General features: G+C 33.0%; 2 long non-coding RNA genes across 2 annotated transcripts; both read left to right on the forward strand.

Moving 5' to 3' along the window:
- Positions 1 to 728: 728 nt before the first annotated feature.
- Positions 729 to 16,228, forward strand: LOC127865865 (uncharacterized). Its single transcript, XR_008042801.1, has 2 exons — positions 729 to 1,244; positions 15,297 to 16,228. It is a non-coding gene; the product is annotated as an uncharacterized LOC127865865 (long non-coding RNA).
- Positions 4,355 to 9,902, forward strand: LOC127865860 (uncharacterized). Its single transcript, XR_008042793.1, has 2 exons — positions 4,355 to 4,933; positions 8,971 to 9,902. It is a non-coding gene; the product is annotated as an uncharacterized LOC127865860 (long non-coding RNA).
- Positions 16,229 to 16,432: the final 204 nt, after the last annotated feature.

The following is a 16,432-nucleotide window of genomic DNA, read 5'->3' on the forward strand; positions in this document are numbered from 1 at the left end:
ACATACTTGTAATCTTTAAATATCTTACTCTGGATAAGTTCCGCTTTCATATCTTGATAATTCTGATTTCGTTTTTATAGTAATCATAAAATGCATGAATTCCCTGAAAATTGAAATCTAATCGGGCATCGGAATAACGCCTGATTTGGGTCTGAAAGGTTATCATATATCTCGAACACTCCTACATTTCAAATAAGTTACTTTATCAACAAGAGCTACTTGTACGTAGTTAATCAATCTTGTCTTAGATATCGTAACTATTCTGTTTCTACAAGCCATTTAAGTGATGCTCACATAAAATTAAAATTAATCATTCAACATGTATTATTTGATGTAAGTTGCAAATATAGCTTAAGGTTCATGTAGAGGCTTCATTTTGAAAAATGTGGGACCCCTAGCATTGAACTCAAATTTGACTAAAGGAAGAGTGCCACATTGAAAATGTATACATATATGCTTTAAAGGATGTTTTTCCTTCAAAGTGCTACCAATTTTGTACATCAACGTATCATAGCATCCACAAAATCAATCAAAATACAAAGCGATTTTAACACTTAAATATACATTATTTTCAAAAATCTGAATCATGTTTATTCCACGTATTTCGGCGGAAAATTATATAACTAGTGAATAATATCGACATTGACGAGGGCAAGTTACGCTTAAATAGTAAGAAAAGTTTACATATCTAGAAATATCAAAACACGAACACATGTCATTTCATCACCATGGGGGCAGCCATTTTTAAATTAATAAAATAGAAAGAAACATGCTAAAAACTTACTCATCGCCTAATTGACATTCCAAACGGTTGACGATGACAAATGCATTGGATTGTAATCTTTCCGTTGATGTTTGCAAACTGCACGATCAGACCTCATACACACTCAAAAGAATAACTATGTAAGAAGCATTTCACCAATGTTTACACTCGTTGTCGAATCACACGACATATATTTTTGCGCATAAAATAGTACGCTTACAGACTGATAGAAAGATCGATACGTAACTCTGTTCAATTCATCACGGTATACTATTCTATCGATAATATATAATAATACATCGCTTTAACAATCTAAAAGTAGAAATAATTCTTTTAAACGGAGTTTTTAATAACGAAAGTGAAAACAACGGAAGTTGGATGGATATTCTGTGAGATGCACTTCGGCTCAAGAAAAACAATACAAATAAACTAAAAAAGACGTGTGAGGGACAATTTTCAGCTGGAAAATATATGTAATAAGGTAAGTGATGATATCTCTACGTGGTCATTTCTATTATTTAGTGCGATCTCTTGCTGATTAATGTTAATAGTTGTTTTACTAGTTGCCACCCAACTGTCAAACTAAGTATGTGTTTCCTCAGGTATGTGTAAACACATACCCGGTTTTCTCACCACTGCACGTGGTTTCGACCGATTTGTTTTGCACGTTTTTCTACGGATCACAGCGATGGCCACGCTTTCAAAATGGGTAGAAGGAATCGAAATATAAAATCAATCGTTTTGCCAATTTCTTTATATTCCTTTACAATTTTATATGTCGTCTGCCAGCTATTTTAATTTGAGATGGTTTAAAATTTGCAATTTGGTTGAGAGGTAAATAACAAAATTGTTAAGCCTTTGAAATAGAATTGTGACTCTTATTATCCACCATACCTGGATTTTTAGAAAGTAGTTACGTTTAAGTTATTTTTAGAACTTTGTTTAGGATATTTATCCAAAAAAGGCAGTTGAATAAAAACTCATTTGTTGTTTTATGACAATAATTTTCTGTGAAATGTTGCTAACTTGACCTTGTATATATATAGCTTTGTATTTATTCAACTTAAGGTAGTGCATATCCTTCCTAACTTTAGATTGAGATTTTGTAAATAAGTGTAAAAATGTATTGGTTTCAAACCAAAATATGAATAAAGCACACAAATATTGACTGTCAAAAATGTGTTTATGTTATTCTATCCGTCTTTAGCTTTAAAATGATATATAGTTTGACCATATTTTACCACATTCAATGAAGAAAAACCAAAGCGAAGTTTTAATGAATGTTATCCCCCCCCCCCCCCCATGAACCTTAAAATGAATTCGAATCGTTTACGTACATCTCAAATATGATTTTTAGCTCAATATTAACGAATACATTAAATATTTTGATTTCATTATAAACAATTGCACTCAATTGTCGGTTGAATACAAAACATGAATACCGTTTTTATCCAAATTAATGCGCCCTTTCCTAATAAGTAATGTGAATCTCGACAGGGCGCGTTTATTTACACTCACATCCCATTAAATAGTAATGTACGCACCTAAAAATAGAAATGTGATCATAAGCGAAAATTTCATTGTTCAATGATAAATATTAATATTAGACGCAATGTTTTTCTCCTTTATACTAATACTCATTCAAATGAGTTAATGCATTTTGAAAAAAAGTTCTTGGTTAGTTTTATGAATTTCATATTTGACATCACCTGCTGAGTAAAATTAAACGAAAAGTTGCCATTAAGACAGAAACTTAAAATTGAGAATGTGAAAATATGTTATCACACTTAGTAGTATTAATATTTAATTCTTTCGATTGACGATGAAGGTGAATAATTCGAAGGTCTTGACGCCTCAGACAAGAAGGAGGGCACTGTTAATAACAACAGGAGAATATGGAAGACTTGCACTATCACATCGCAACATATTATATTATTGTAAAAATTGCCAAACAAGAGCATACTTGAGTTGCCATAGTAATGTGTCATTATAATGTTGTTTAGTGTTTGTTTACACGGCGGCAACATAAGAATTGTGTCACACATGTCGATAATATTAATACCTATGGAATACCACTAAGATCTGCATTTTATGCATCCCATACTGATTCTCATTTTAAACGCCCGGTGTCAAAATCATTTCAACCGTGATGTTTTTTCATTTAAAACTGAAACAACGATTGAAACAATAAATATAATTTAATAACTGTCCTTGTATGACCAAAAATGGGAGAAGGGGGGGGGGGGCTTTTATTTTCTTCACACATCCATTATACTTTGGTGGGCGTGCTTATTAGACTGCTAGATTTACTAATGATATTATATGCATCTTTGATCCAGAACCGACTTGTGCGAAAATTAGTTTCGTTTGTTTTATTATTTTGAAGGAGTAATGATAAAACGTTTGGCGTTTTACGTTGTTATTTATATTGCGATCGTTCATACGCAATCTGATTGAAGAATGAAGTGCCATAACTTTTTGTCCCACAGCACTAATTACAGTAAAAGTCATACTCGACCATAAGCCTTTACTGGTCATTGTTTGTCACTTACCCGGAAGAAGTTACTGTACAACATTAAGAAAAAGTAATCAATAAAGACAGCGTATCAGCTCTGTTATCAAATATATCTGGAGTATTATACATGATCTGAAATATAACCTCCCTTACAAATATCTTCACGATTTGATAATTCATATCTATTTTCGATAAATACTTATAATCAAATAATACCTTGAGGGTAATTCGCAATTATTAGAAATGCGTTTGACATAGTAGTTTTGCACGCAAGAATAACTGTAGTGTTGTTTAAAAAAAAGCAAGAATAGCTCAAACCAAAATTTGACTTAAAAAAAAAGTTTCATCTGTAGCTCTTTAGCATTGAGCAAGAACTTATGAATTCCATGTCACGTCAATAAAAAACAGCCATTCAGATTTGGATTACCTTTGGCAAAAGTTATCTTTTTTCCTTGAGCACTTTTACCAAAAGTGCATGGCACCTTTGTAATTCCTTACTTTTGCACTCGAGGTTTTCCATTTTCATAATATTAATCATTTCCGATTTATTATTCTGAACCATTGTATCAGAATTCGTTTCAGAATCAATCGTATATATCTTGGAATTGTACATGTTTAAATCCTGCAAACGTTCAATAAACAGAGACATGTGTACATGTATATTATTTATAAAAGTAATCAATAAATGTGTGAATTTATACCACAAATTCACATGGATGTTGTATATACACATACCATATACGCACAACATACACACTAACCATTTACAAAAAATCATAAACATTTTATATACAAAACCAGGGGCGTAGCTAGCATTTTTTGAGCTGTAGGCCCGGATATGATACATACAAATGGGGATCCGGGGGTCCTCCCCCTGAAAATTTTTTAAATCCTATTACGCCTGTTGTGAGATTTAAAGCATTTCTATACAAATAATAAGATAAGAAAATATAAGACTTTGGCCTGTTTGTCTTTGATATTTTACTGTTTTATCTCAATGTCAACATTTTGATGCGTTTTTCGAAGATAAAGCATTTTTATTTTGTTCATGTTTAAAAAAAAATTGTAGGCCCGGGCCCGCTATGCCTAATAGCAGCTATGCCACTGAAAACATTAAAAAAAGTGTAACATCCGGTTTATAATAAATTTAGAGATAAATATTAGTTATTATAAGTGTAAGATTGTAAACATCTTGAAGAGAATATACATATTTTGTTGAACATTGCAGTTCAAAGCTATCCACAATTCCTTTTAAACGCCCCTTTACCATCCCCTCGATTTCTAATGATAACTTCTGTACGAGACGCCTTCAGCTGTGTAAAGATCATTGATGGACAGTTCTCATATCTACACATGCTGACACCGGAGCGGTAGTTGGAACTGTTTAAATGATACCTTGCCAAAGATGTGCCTTCTCTCGATTGAACAACGATTTTATACTCACGCTACGAAATAGGATAATTATTTGACATTCGGAAACGGTTTAACCAATTATTTGGTGTATACGTAGGCATACTGAATCTTAATCATTTTTTTATGTTCGCATAGCGTTTCAAAAGAATAAGAAATGGCGAATGCATTCGGATTCTACCTGATATTTGTGTGTGGCTTGACCGATCTAATAACTATCAACAAATTGAAAGCAGAAAACATCGGTAAGTAAATTAATTTAGTTTCCATAAGCATAATCCATAATATTTATAATAAATCCTACGACAAGTTGTAAGCTGTGTATTCTGCAAGGATGGTTATAACATATTACGTTTCAAAAGACTCAATGGTAGGTGTACATTGTGAGATAATTACGAATTTTTTTTCGATCACGTTTTGCAAAAAAAAAGAAAGATGCATACCTGAATATATGGACCAATTGTATGTATACATTTATAAAGTTACATTAGTATGTTTGTATCATAGTATGTTAATGATTTTAAAAATGAAGCAACACTTAAACAGAAAAGTAACTATTGGTTTATTGTGTAGCGTGCACATATTTTGACCGATGCTAAGGGTATTTAAAGCCACACAACTTACTTGGCATAGTAAATTTAAGTAAAAATAAGAAACATATTTTATCTATTCCAATTAGAATATATCTGATGGTTTCAAGGCAGAAATCCGTCTTTTTGCCCTTTAAAACTTAAAAATAATCGTGGTTGTCGAAATAGACGTTTACGTCTAGAAATCCTACTTTCGGGTTTAAAAGCGGTACCGTTTGAAATATAAATTACTTGCTAACAAGCCTAAAAATTTTATTTTATCTATGCCAATTAGAATATATCTGGTGGTTACAAGGTAGAAATCCGTCTTTTTTTTCGTTTTAAAACTGAAAAATAATCGTGTTTGTCGAATTGAAGTATACGTATAGAAATCATACTTTCGGTTTTAAAAGCGTAAGCGTATGAAACATAATAAATTACTTGCTCACCAGGCTATAGATTTAATGACAATTTACACACTTTAAAATTGCATCTATATGTATTGATTAACATGTATTTAATTTCATGGTCAGAGGCAAAGTGTTTGGCTTTAAACGTTATGTGTGTCAACAATTATTGATATGTTTTTGAAATTCGGTGTTGTATTGTTCTCAGCCTATACTAGTATCTTTTGGATAGACCGGCTTAAAACATAGTGTTTTGTACTCTGCTTTGTGTTTAAAAAGTTTTTTACTCGATTATGTAGTGAACGACCATTTTACTAGAGGCTTCTCTGTTTTTGATGCAACCGAGGCTTTTTTATCTTATACTTTGCACAGAAGCCATATTCATTATTTTTCAAGGATGAGATAATAGCATCAAATATTGGTTTAGCTATATGTTACTGACTTCGATGTTGAAACTAAGAAGAGTTTGTGCATGAAATTGAATTTGACTTTTGATGTGCTTCAATTTAAAATAAAAATTCGAGATAAGCGACGACAAACAATTTAGGGGCCACACAATACTGGTTTTCGTCAACGCACATCCACTATTTAAGTATTTTTGTGTCCTTCATTGTGTTCAGCGTTTCAAACGATATCGCAGCTACTGAAAAAAGAAGAACGCAAAGTGCACTTTTTTGTTTATCAGGATTAATATCGCTGTTTATTGCATGCTGACCGTCATGATGTTTAAGAACGGCATCGTTGTAAGGAAAATGCAACTGCTTTTTAATGTAGATTAATGTCTAAGTTATCATATTTCCTTATTTACGCGGATTACGCACGGCATTTCTATCAGGGAAATGCAAGTATGCATTTATCTTGACGAATATTTTCTGTATCAAAACACTTGACGACATCAATAAGTCTTAAGAACGGCATGCAGACAAGGCGAATTATTGATATGCACCCGGCGTTTTTTGTGCAATTTTTAAAATTAATTTGAAGTCTCTATTCTGCAGATGCCCTCTTAGGTAAAAATATTTCTTATCTCAACAAGCAGAATGGCTTACACAAACCTCTCGAGCTTGTACACAAACCTCTCGAGCTTGTAGTCCTTAGTTTTAAATTTTGGGACAATTAGCCTTACCGCAGAAATTATTACGCGAACATATGAAACATCGCGCGTAAATGTCAGATTTTTTATTAAGTATGTTGCAAAATATTGTTTACTAATTTTTAAAAAGAATAAGTCATTGTCAATTAACAAAACCTGTCACATAAAAGAAACCATGTTAACAACTAAGAGAAAGATTGCGGCGTGATAAATTATCTTTAGCCCGCATGCATAAGCAAATGCGTTAGTTTAATAATGTATGTTACATTTTATTTGATTGATGTTGTTAATCTCAAGAACAAAATCATTGTAGTGCAGCGGGCGATCGTTATGTTTTTGAAGCATGCATCAAGAAACAACACACCAAGTCAATAGCTAAGACATCAAACAAATGGCTCGTACCATCCGGATAAAAAAAAAAGTTGAACAAATCAATTAATTGATTTTATATAATACATCATTCATGATAAAATGATCTTATCTTGTTTGTTTTATTATATTTTTGATTGTTGAAACATTAGCAATTAATGTAAAAATTTGACGGGCAAATATCATCCACCACACGATTGGTTTAAGTTATCTGTTTGAATCACCAACGGAATGTGAAAGATACTTGACCACGGCGTTACAGTGTCATCGAAATCATCACAATTTAGTCACTGATATTTATTGATTTTACTTGGTTAATCTCTTCTTCGTTTCGTATCGTTTATTTATAAAAGCATGCACATTTTCACAATAAGTGAATAAAATGAGCAAAAACAAGTTTGTACGACAATACAAATACATCACGTCATTTAATGGAAGCGACGGTTTATTTCGACGTCATTTACGGGAAACCACTGTTAATTAAAAATTTTCGGAAAAAAGGTGAAAACATAAACAAGCAGAATATATTGACTGCAGGTTGTCAAGAATAATAATTATTTGAATCAAATAAATGGATAGTTAGAAATTCACAAATAAGCCATTTTAATTTATTATAACACGGTTTATCGATCTCTGTATTTACATAGATAAAAGTATAACTTAACCCGTTGCATCGGTTTTATACTGTAGATTTAGTGTATTGAAACCATTATTCTTAAATATGGAATGGATACGAATTTGTCCCTATTAATTATCGTTCTTGGGATTTGTGTTATGCAGTTAAGAACGGGGTTCTTCATTTCTAGATTATGGTATTTATATTTTTCGAGCGCCCGCAGATGATCATGTCCGAGAAAATGTGTATTTTTGCTATTATTGCATAAACAACTCACACATACCAAAATAATTTTAAATAACATTGAAAACAATATGTTTTGTTCATTCGACATCGACAAAATAATTCGATTATTTCAATACAGTTCGAGGTTGTGTTTTACATATGCCTCACTCGATAGGCAGTTTTCGATTTAAAATGCGTTTAAACAGTGGATTAATGCAAAGTTTAAATGCAGCCGCGCAAAGTAAGAAATGAGGAATTATTTTGGAATTCACAGCAGGATCGTTGAAGGTACATAAACACTTAAATTTACTGCATAGTCTTTTGAAAGTGTTGAGTAAATAACCTTAACTTCATTGACGTTGCCAATAAAATAAAGCTGTTGTCAAGGGAGTGCAGATGGTTTAACTTAAAAAGTGTTTTGAAATAGTCATTATTCCTGCATGCATGAAGAAACTGGTGCTTATTCAGTTCCCCATTTATGCCAATCTCTTGCACGACGGTTACATTACATTCACCTCTGTGTTGGGCTCAGAACGGACTATTGTTATGAAAGCGTCTCATTTACGTCATGATCATTCCAAGCGTTCATCATTGAGGTTACAGAATACTAAACAATCTCTTGCACGACGGTTACATTACATTCACTGCATTAAAGAAAACCATCTCATACCATGATATCTTATATCAGTCTTAATTGATTATTAAATAAAATTGATATGTTTTTTTTATGTTAAGAAACCAACATGCATACACACGTCGAAGCAATTCCTAACGTCACTCAAAAAAATATGTTCAATTGTTTACATTTGTGAAGTGCGTGGAATGATTCCATCTGCGTAAATGGGCAATAAATTAGTTCCAAAGAGTTGCATTAAAACTCGCAAGTTTTTGCACGATTTATCGTACATTTAAAAGTCATATTTCTTAATTTAATGCATGCGATCTTAAATATCCAATCAAATATACGTTTAATGCGTTTTTTTCGGTTTTATCTATTTTATAGACAAAATGGAGGGCTGAGCCTTTCGCAGAGTTGTATGTGAGAGCCAGGAACGACAACTCTGCGTGGAGATTGCATTTATGCTTGGAAAGTCGTTGAAGGCTGGAGAAGGGAAGTAACTGCGCGTGGACCAGCTTATGGATATGAAAAACACATAACAGGGCTTTAACGGCACGTGAATCGCATTGTAAAGTAACGATTTCTCCCGTTCAAGCCCTCCTTTTGCCAAGTTTCTTCACCCCGCCAGAGGGCATTATAGATAGAGTTTATGCAATAATACGAGTTAAATAATATAGAGTAACAAAGCAAGAAGAAATTTAAAACAAACGTTCTATCTTACATTTTTGGGAGTTATTTTATAATATGCTCTATTTCCACGGATGAGCTGTCATTTTCAAAGAAGCCAAGTGGAATACACATTAATAACAGCTATTGTAATTGTTGAAGGCACTTTCAAGAAGATATAAGTAACACACCTGTACTGTTTTGGAGTGCGGGTATACAACCTGTTTGGGTATTGTGTTATGCATATGTGACGTTGTGATGTAGCTACAGATATAAAGAGTCCACAACTATTGAAGTGATCGGCGTATATCGCCATATCGCCATGTGCAAGCCTATTGAATTTAAATATATGATATTTGTGTTTTTGGTCAATTCACAAGTACAAATGATTTAGTTATTATGTGAATTCTAACATTTTCTTTTCGCCAGCGAAATTGAGTTGAAGCATAGCCACACATTCTAAAACCCATACACGCTGTTTTTTGCTTTGTAGTGTCTCCGTAATTGATACTGTCTGTTGAATTATTACTATAGCATTGTGAACATCAAAGATCTTACAGTTGAATTAATGCAATATATGGCACTGTGTAATAAAGTTACATTTATACTGCACATAATATTAAACATGAAACTTAAATGCAATAAAACAACCCATGGCATTTGTTCATAAATGAGAACTTCAATGCAGGTACCCAAAAACAAACCAAACAACAAATAATACCCTATATGCACAAACTAGTCATCAAGAATAATAAATATGAATACATACACGACAAACTATATTTGACGTCCTTAATTCAGGAAGAAAAATAATGTACATATTTATTATCAGATATTTCCTAATTATGGATTACGTTACTCCCCAATACTATTAAAAACACGATAACATCTGCAAACATTAAATGCTCCGACTATCGCGACTCGTGACTCGTACTTCAAATATCTTATCAAAACACTGATAGAAATACTTGTGTTCAAAATGTACACTTGTAAGGATAACATGACAGGAAGATATCGTTCCTGAAAAATGAGGAATGGCCGTTGATGCTGACACATCTTCAAACCTCGAAAATGAAAGGCATGTTTAAAAAATGCTTTGTTCTTAAATGTTTGAACCAATTTTGATAGAATGGCTATTGTACATTTATTTCTGCACATGATACCAAATTGCTTAATGATCTGATGATCATTTTATGACAATTAAATCATTAATTAAAGTGTTATAATAGCACGCCCAGTATTTTATTTTGTGAAATCTTTAAAGGGCAATACCGACGTTTTATACGGTATTTGTTCAAATGTCTGGAGCAACTTTAGTTAATATTACTTAAATCACTACGCTGCATGGATTTGTAATAACCATAAGTTTGCGATTTTCATATATAACTTGCTCCTTAATTCGCAGTTTTGCAACAAATTGTTCAATCTGCCAAATATAATACAATACTATATACCGCAAAAACATGTTTATGAAAAAAAATGTTATTTTCACTTAGTTTAAAATATAAACAAAAGTGGGTAAATATGTATCCACTTGATGACCAACCGTCAGCATTTTTTAGAAAAAAAAACACGCTTTATTTAGGTCTGAAAGATTATCATGCAACTCTTCCATCCCACGTTCAAGATACAATGGTAATACTGTGTACATACACTATATTGCCTAAAAAAATTGTTAAATCTCTTATATGTGTTCGTGTAGCGTTATTTAGTAGGCAAATAGTTTTTTACGTGAATTCCAATCTATGGTTTGCATATTGAAATTGTCAAACGTTCCACACAAGGGACGCATTGTCATCTGTACAGGTTCAAGATGAAACAAATTATGATTTAATATTCTACCAGATACGATAATGCATATGTATTGTTAAACATATCTTTTTAAGTAAAACGTGCATGGTAAATATATCGGTTTGAGATAAATACAAATACTATTAAACGTAAATTGTACACACCGTACTTAGGATATTCATGTTTTGTTTTTAACATTAAATGTACCAATATGTCCCTTTAACCTCTGTTCTCCACTGATAACGACTCGATCACGTGTCGCCGTCAATCTGTGATAAAATCGTTGTTAGACAATTGTCTTGTTATAAAGTGTTGAGTAAATAACCTTAACTTCATTGACGTTGCCAATAAAATAAAGCTGTTGTCAAGGGAGTGCAGATGGTTTAACTTAAAAAGTGTTTTGAAATAGTCATTATTCCTGCATGCATGAAGAAACTGGTGCTTATTCAGTTCCCCATTTATGCCAATCTCTTGCACGACGGTTACATTACATTCACCTCTGTGTTGGGCTCAGAACGGACTATTGTTATAAAAGCGTCTCATTTACGTCATGATCATTCCAAGCGTTCATCATTGAGGTTACAGAATACTAAACAATCTCTTGCACGACGGTTACATTACATTCACTGCATTAAAGAAAACCATCTCATACCATGATATCTTATATCAGTCTTAATTGATTATTAAATAAAATTGATATGTTTTTTTTTATGTTAAGAAACCAACATGCATACACACGTCGAAGCAATTCCTAACGTCACTCAAAAAAATATGTTCAATTGTTTACATTTGTGAAGTGCGTGGAATGATTCCATCTGCGTAAATGGGCAATAAATTAGTTCCAAAGAGTTGCATTAAAACTCGCAAGTTTTTGCACGATTTATCGTACATTTAAAAGTCATATTTCTTAATTTAATGCATGCGATCTTAAATATCCAATCAAATATACGTTTAATGCGTTTGTTCGGTTTTATCTATTTTATAGACAAAATGGAGGGCTGAGCCTTTCGCAGAGTTGTATGTGAGAGCCAGGAACGACAACTCTGCGTGGAGATTGCATTTATGCTTGGAAAGTCGTTGAAGGCTGGAGAAGGGAAGTAACTGCGCGTGGACCAGCTTATGGATATGAAAAACACATAACAGGGCTTTAACGGCACGTGAATCGCATTGTAAAGTAACGATTTCTCCCGTTCAAGCCCTCCTTTTGCCAAGTTTCTTCACCCCGCCAGAGGGCATTATAGATAGAGTTTATGCAATAATACGAGTTAAATAATATAGAGTAACAAAGCAAGAAGAAATTTAAAACAAACGTTCTATCTTACATTTTTGGGAGTTATTTTATTATATGCTCTATTTCCACGGATGAGCTGTCATTTTCAAAGAAGCCAAGTGGAATACACATTAATAACAGCTATTGTAATTGTTGAAGGCACTTTCAAGAAGATATAAGTAACACACCTGTACTGTTTTGGAGTGCGGGTATACAACCTGTTTGGGTATTGTGTTATGCATATGTGACGTTGTGATGTAGCTACAGATATAAAGAGTCCACAACTATTGAAGTGATCGGCGTATATCGCCATATCGCCATGTGCAAGCCTATTGAATTTAAATATATGATATTTGTGTTTTTGGTCGATTCACAAGTACAAATGATTTAGTTATTATGTGAATTCTAACATTTTCTTTTCGCCAGCGAAATTGAGTTGAAGCATAGCCACACATTCTAAAACCCATACACGCTGTTTTTTGCTTTGTAGTGTCTCCGTAATTGATACTGTCTGTTGAATTATTACTATAGCATTGTGAACATCAAAGATCTTACAGTTGAATTAATGCAATAAATGGCACTGTGTAATAAAGTTACATTTATACTGCACATAATATTAAACATGAAACTTAAATGCAATAAAACAACCCATGGCATTTGTTCATAAATGAGAACTTCAATGCAGGTACCCAAAAACAAACCAAACAACAAATAATACCCTATATGCACAAACTAGTCATCAAGAATAATACATATGAATACATACACGACAAACTATATTTGACGTCCTTAATTCAGGAAGAAAAATCATGTACATATTTATTATCAGATATTTCCTAACTATGGATTACGTTACTCCCCAATACTATTAAAAACACGATAACATCTGCAAACATTAAATGCTCCGACTATCGCGACTCGTGACTCGTACTTCAAATATCTTATCAAAACACTGATAGAAATACTTGTGTTCAAAATGTACACTTGTAAGGATAACATGACAGGAAGATATCGTTCCTGAAAAATGAGGAATGGCCGTTGATGCTGACACATCTTCAAACCTCGAAAATGGTCGCCGTGGTGTAATGGATATGGTGTCCGCCTTGCGACCGGGAGGTCACGGGTTCGATCCCCACCGTGGGAGCGTTCTTTAGATCTCCCCCAAAGACACCAAGTACTGGTTCTAGGCCCAGGAAACGGACTCGAGAGCGTTTATATAAGCCTAAGGCTTTCGACGCAATCGAGCTAAAATAAATAGGTTTAAACTAAACCTCGAAAATGAAAGGCATGTTTAAAAAATGCTTTGTTCTTAAATGTTTGAACCAATTTTGATAGAATGGCTATTGTACATTTATTTCTGCACATGATACCAAATTGCTTAATGATCTGATGATCATTTTATGACAATTAAATCATTAATTAAAGTGTTATAATAGCACGCCCAGTATTTTATTTTGTGAAATCTTTAAAGGGCAATACCGACGTTTTATACGGTATTTGTTCAAATGTCTGGAGCAACTTTAGTTAATATTACTTAAATCACTACGCTGCATGGATTTGTAATAACCATAAGTTTGCGATTTTCATATATAACTTGCTCCTTAATTCGCAGTTTTGCAACAAATTGTTCAATCTGCCAAATATAATACAATAATATATACCGCAAAAACATGTTTATGAAAAAAAATGTTATTTTCACTTAGTTTAAAATATAAACAAAAGTGGGTAAATATGTATCCACTTGATGACCAACCGTCACTATTTTTTAGAAAAAAAAAACACGCTTTATTTAGGTCTGAAAGATTATCATGCAACTCTTCCATCCCACGTTCAAGATACAATGGTAATACTGTGTACATACACTATATTGCCTAAAAAAATTGTTAAATCTCTTATATGTGTTCGTGTAGCGTTATTTAGTAGGCAAATAGTTTTTTACGTGAATTCCAATCTATGGTTTGCATATTGAAATTGTCAAACGTTCCACACAAGGGACGCATTGTCATCTGTACAGGTTCAAGATGAAACAAATTATGATTTAATATTCTACCAGATACGATAATGCATATGTATTGTTAAACATATCTTTTTAAGTAAAACGTGCATGGTAAATATATCGGTTTGAGATAAATACAAATACTATTAAACGTAAATTGTACACACCGTACTTAGGATATTCATGTTTTGTTTTTAACATTAAATGTACCAATATGTCCCTTTAACCTCGGTTCTCCACTGATAACGACTCGATCACGTGTCGCCGTCAATCTGTGATAAAATCGTTGATAGACAATTGTCTTGTTATAAAGTGTTGAGTAAATAACCTTAACTTCATTGACGTTGCCAATAAAATAAAGCTGTTGTCAAGGGAGTGCAGATGGTTTAACTTAAAAAGTGTTTTGAAATAGTCATTATTCCTGCATGCATGAAGAAACTGGTGCTTATTCAGTTCCCCATTTATGCCAATCTCTTGCACGACGGTTACATTACATTCACCTCTGTGTTGGGCTCAGAACGGACTATTGTTATGAAAGCGTCTCATTTACGTCATGATCATTCCAAGCGTTCATCATTGAGGTTACAGAATACTAAACAATCTCTTGCACGACGGTTACATTACATTCACTGCATTAAAGAAAACCATCTCATACCATGATATCTTATATCAGTCTTAATTGATTATTAAATAAAATTGATATGTTTTTTTTATGTTAAGAAACCAACATGCATACACACGTCGAAGCAATTCCTAACGTCACTCAAAAAAATATGTTCAATTGTTTACATTTGTGAAGTGCGTGGAATGATTCCATCTGCGTAAATGGGCAATAAATTAGTTCCAAAGAGTTGCATTAAAACTCGCAAGTTTTTGCACGATTTATCGTACATTTAAAAGTCATATTTCTTAATTTAATGCATGCGATCTTAAATATCCAATCAAATATACGTTTAATGCGTTTGTTCGGTTTTATCTATTTTATAGACAAAATGGAGGGCTGAGCCTTTCGCAGAGTTGTATGTGAGAGCCAGGAACGACAACTCTGCGTGGAGATTGCATTTATGCTTGGAAAGTCGTTGAAGGCTGGAGAAGGGAAGTAACTGCGCGTGGACCAGCTTATGGATATGAAAAACACATAACAGGGCTTTAACGGCACGTGAATCGCATTGTAAAGTAACGATTTCTCCCGTTCAAGCCCTCCTTTTGCCAAGTTTCTTCACCCCGCCAGAGGGCATTATAGATAGAGTTTATGCAATAATACGAGTTAAATAATATAGAGTAACAAAGCAAGAAGAAATTTAAAACAAACGTTCTATCTTACATTTTTGGGAGTTATTTTATTATATGCTCTATTTCCACGGATGAGCTGTCATTTTCAAAGAAGCCAAGTGGAATACACATTAATAACAGCTATTGTAATTGTTGAAGGCACTTTCAAGAAGATATAAGTAACACACCTGTACTGTTTTGGAGTGCGGGTATACAACCTGTTTGGGTATTGTGTTATGCATATGTGACGTTGTGATGTAGCTACAGATATAAAGAGTCCACAACTATTGAAGTGATCGGCGTATATCGCCATATCGCCATGTGCAAGCCTATTGAATTTAAATATATGATATTTGTGTTTTTGGTCGATTCACAAGTACAAATGATTTAGTTATTATGTGAATTCTAACATTTTCTTTTCGCCAGCGAAATTGAGTTGAAGCATAGCCACACATTCTAAAACCCATACACGCTGTTTTTTGCTTTGTAGTGTCTCCGTAATTGATACTGTCTGTTGAATTATTACTATAGCATTGTGAACATCAAAGATCTTACAGTTGAATTAATGCAATATATGGCACTGTGTAATAAAGTTACATTTATACTGCACATAATATTAAACATGAAACTTAAATGCAATAAAACAACCCATGGCATTTGTTCATAAATGAGAACTTCAATGCAGGTACCCAAAAACAAACCAAACAACAAATAATACCCTATATGCACAAACTAGTCATCAAGAATAATACATATGAATACATACACGACAAACTATATTTGACGTCCTTAATTCAGGAAGAAAAATCATGTACATATTTATTATCAGATATTTCCTAACTATGGATTAC

Source organism: Dreissena polymorpha, chromosome 2 (genome assembly GCF_020536995.1).
Source record: "Dreissena polymorpha isolate Duluth1 chromosome 2, UMN_Dpol_1.0, whole genome shotgun sequence".
NCBI lineage: Eukaryota > Metazoa > Mollusca > Bivalvia > Myida > Dreissenidae > Dreissena > Dreissena polymorpha.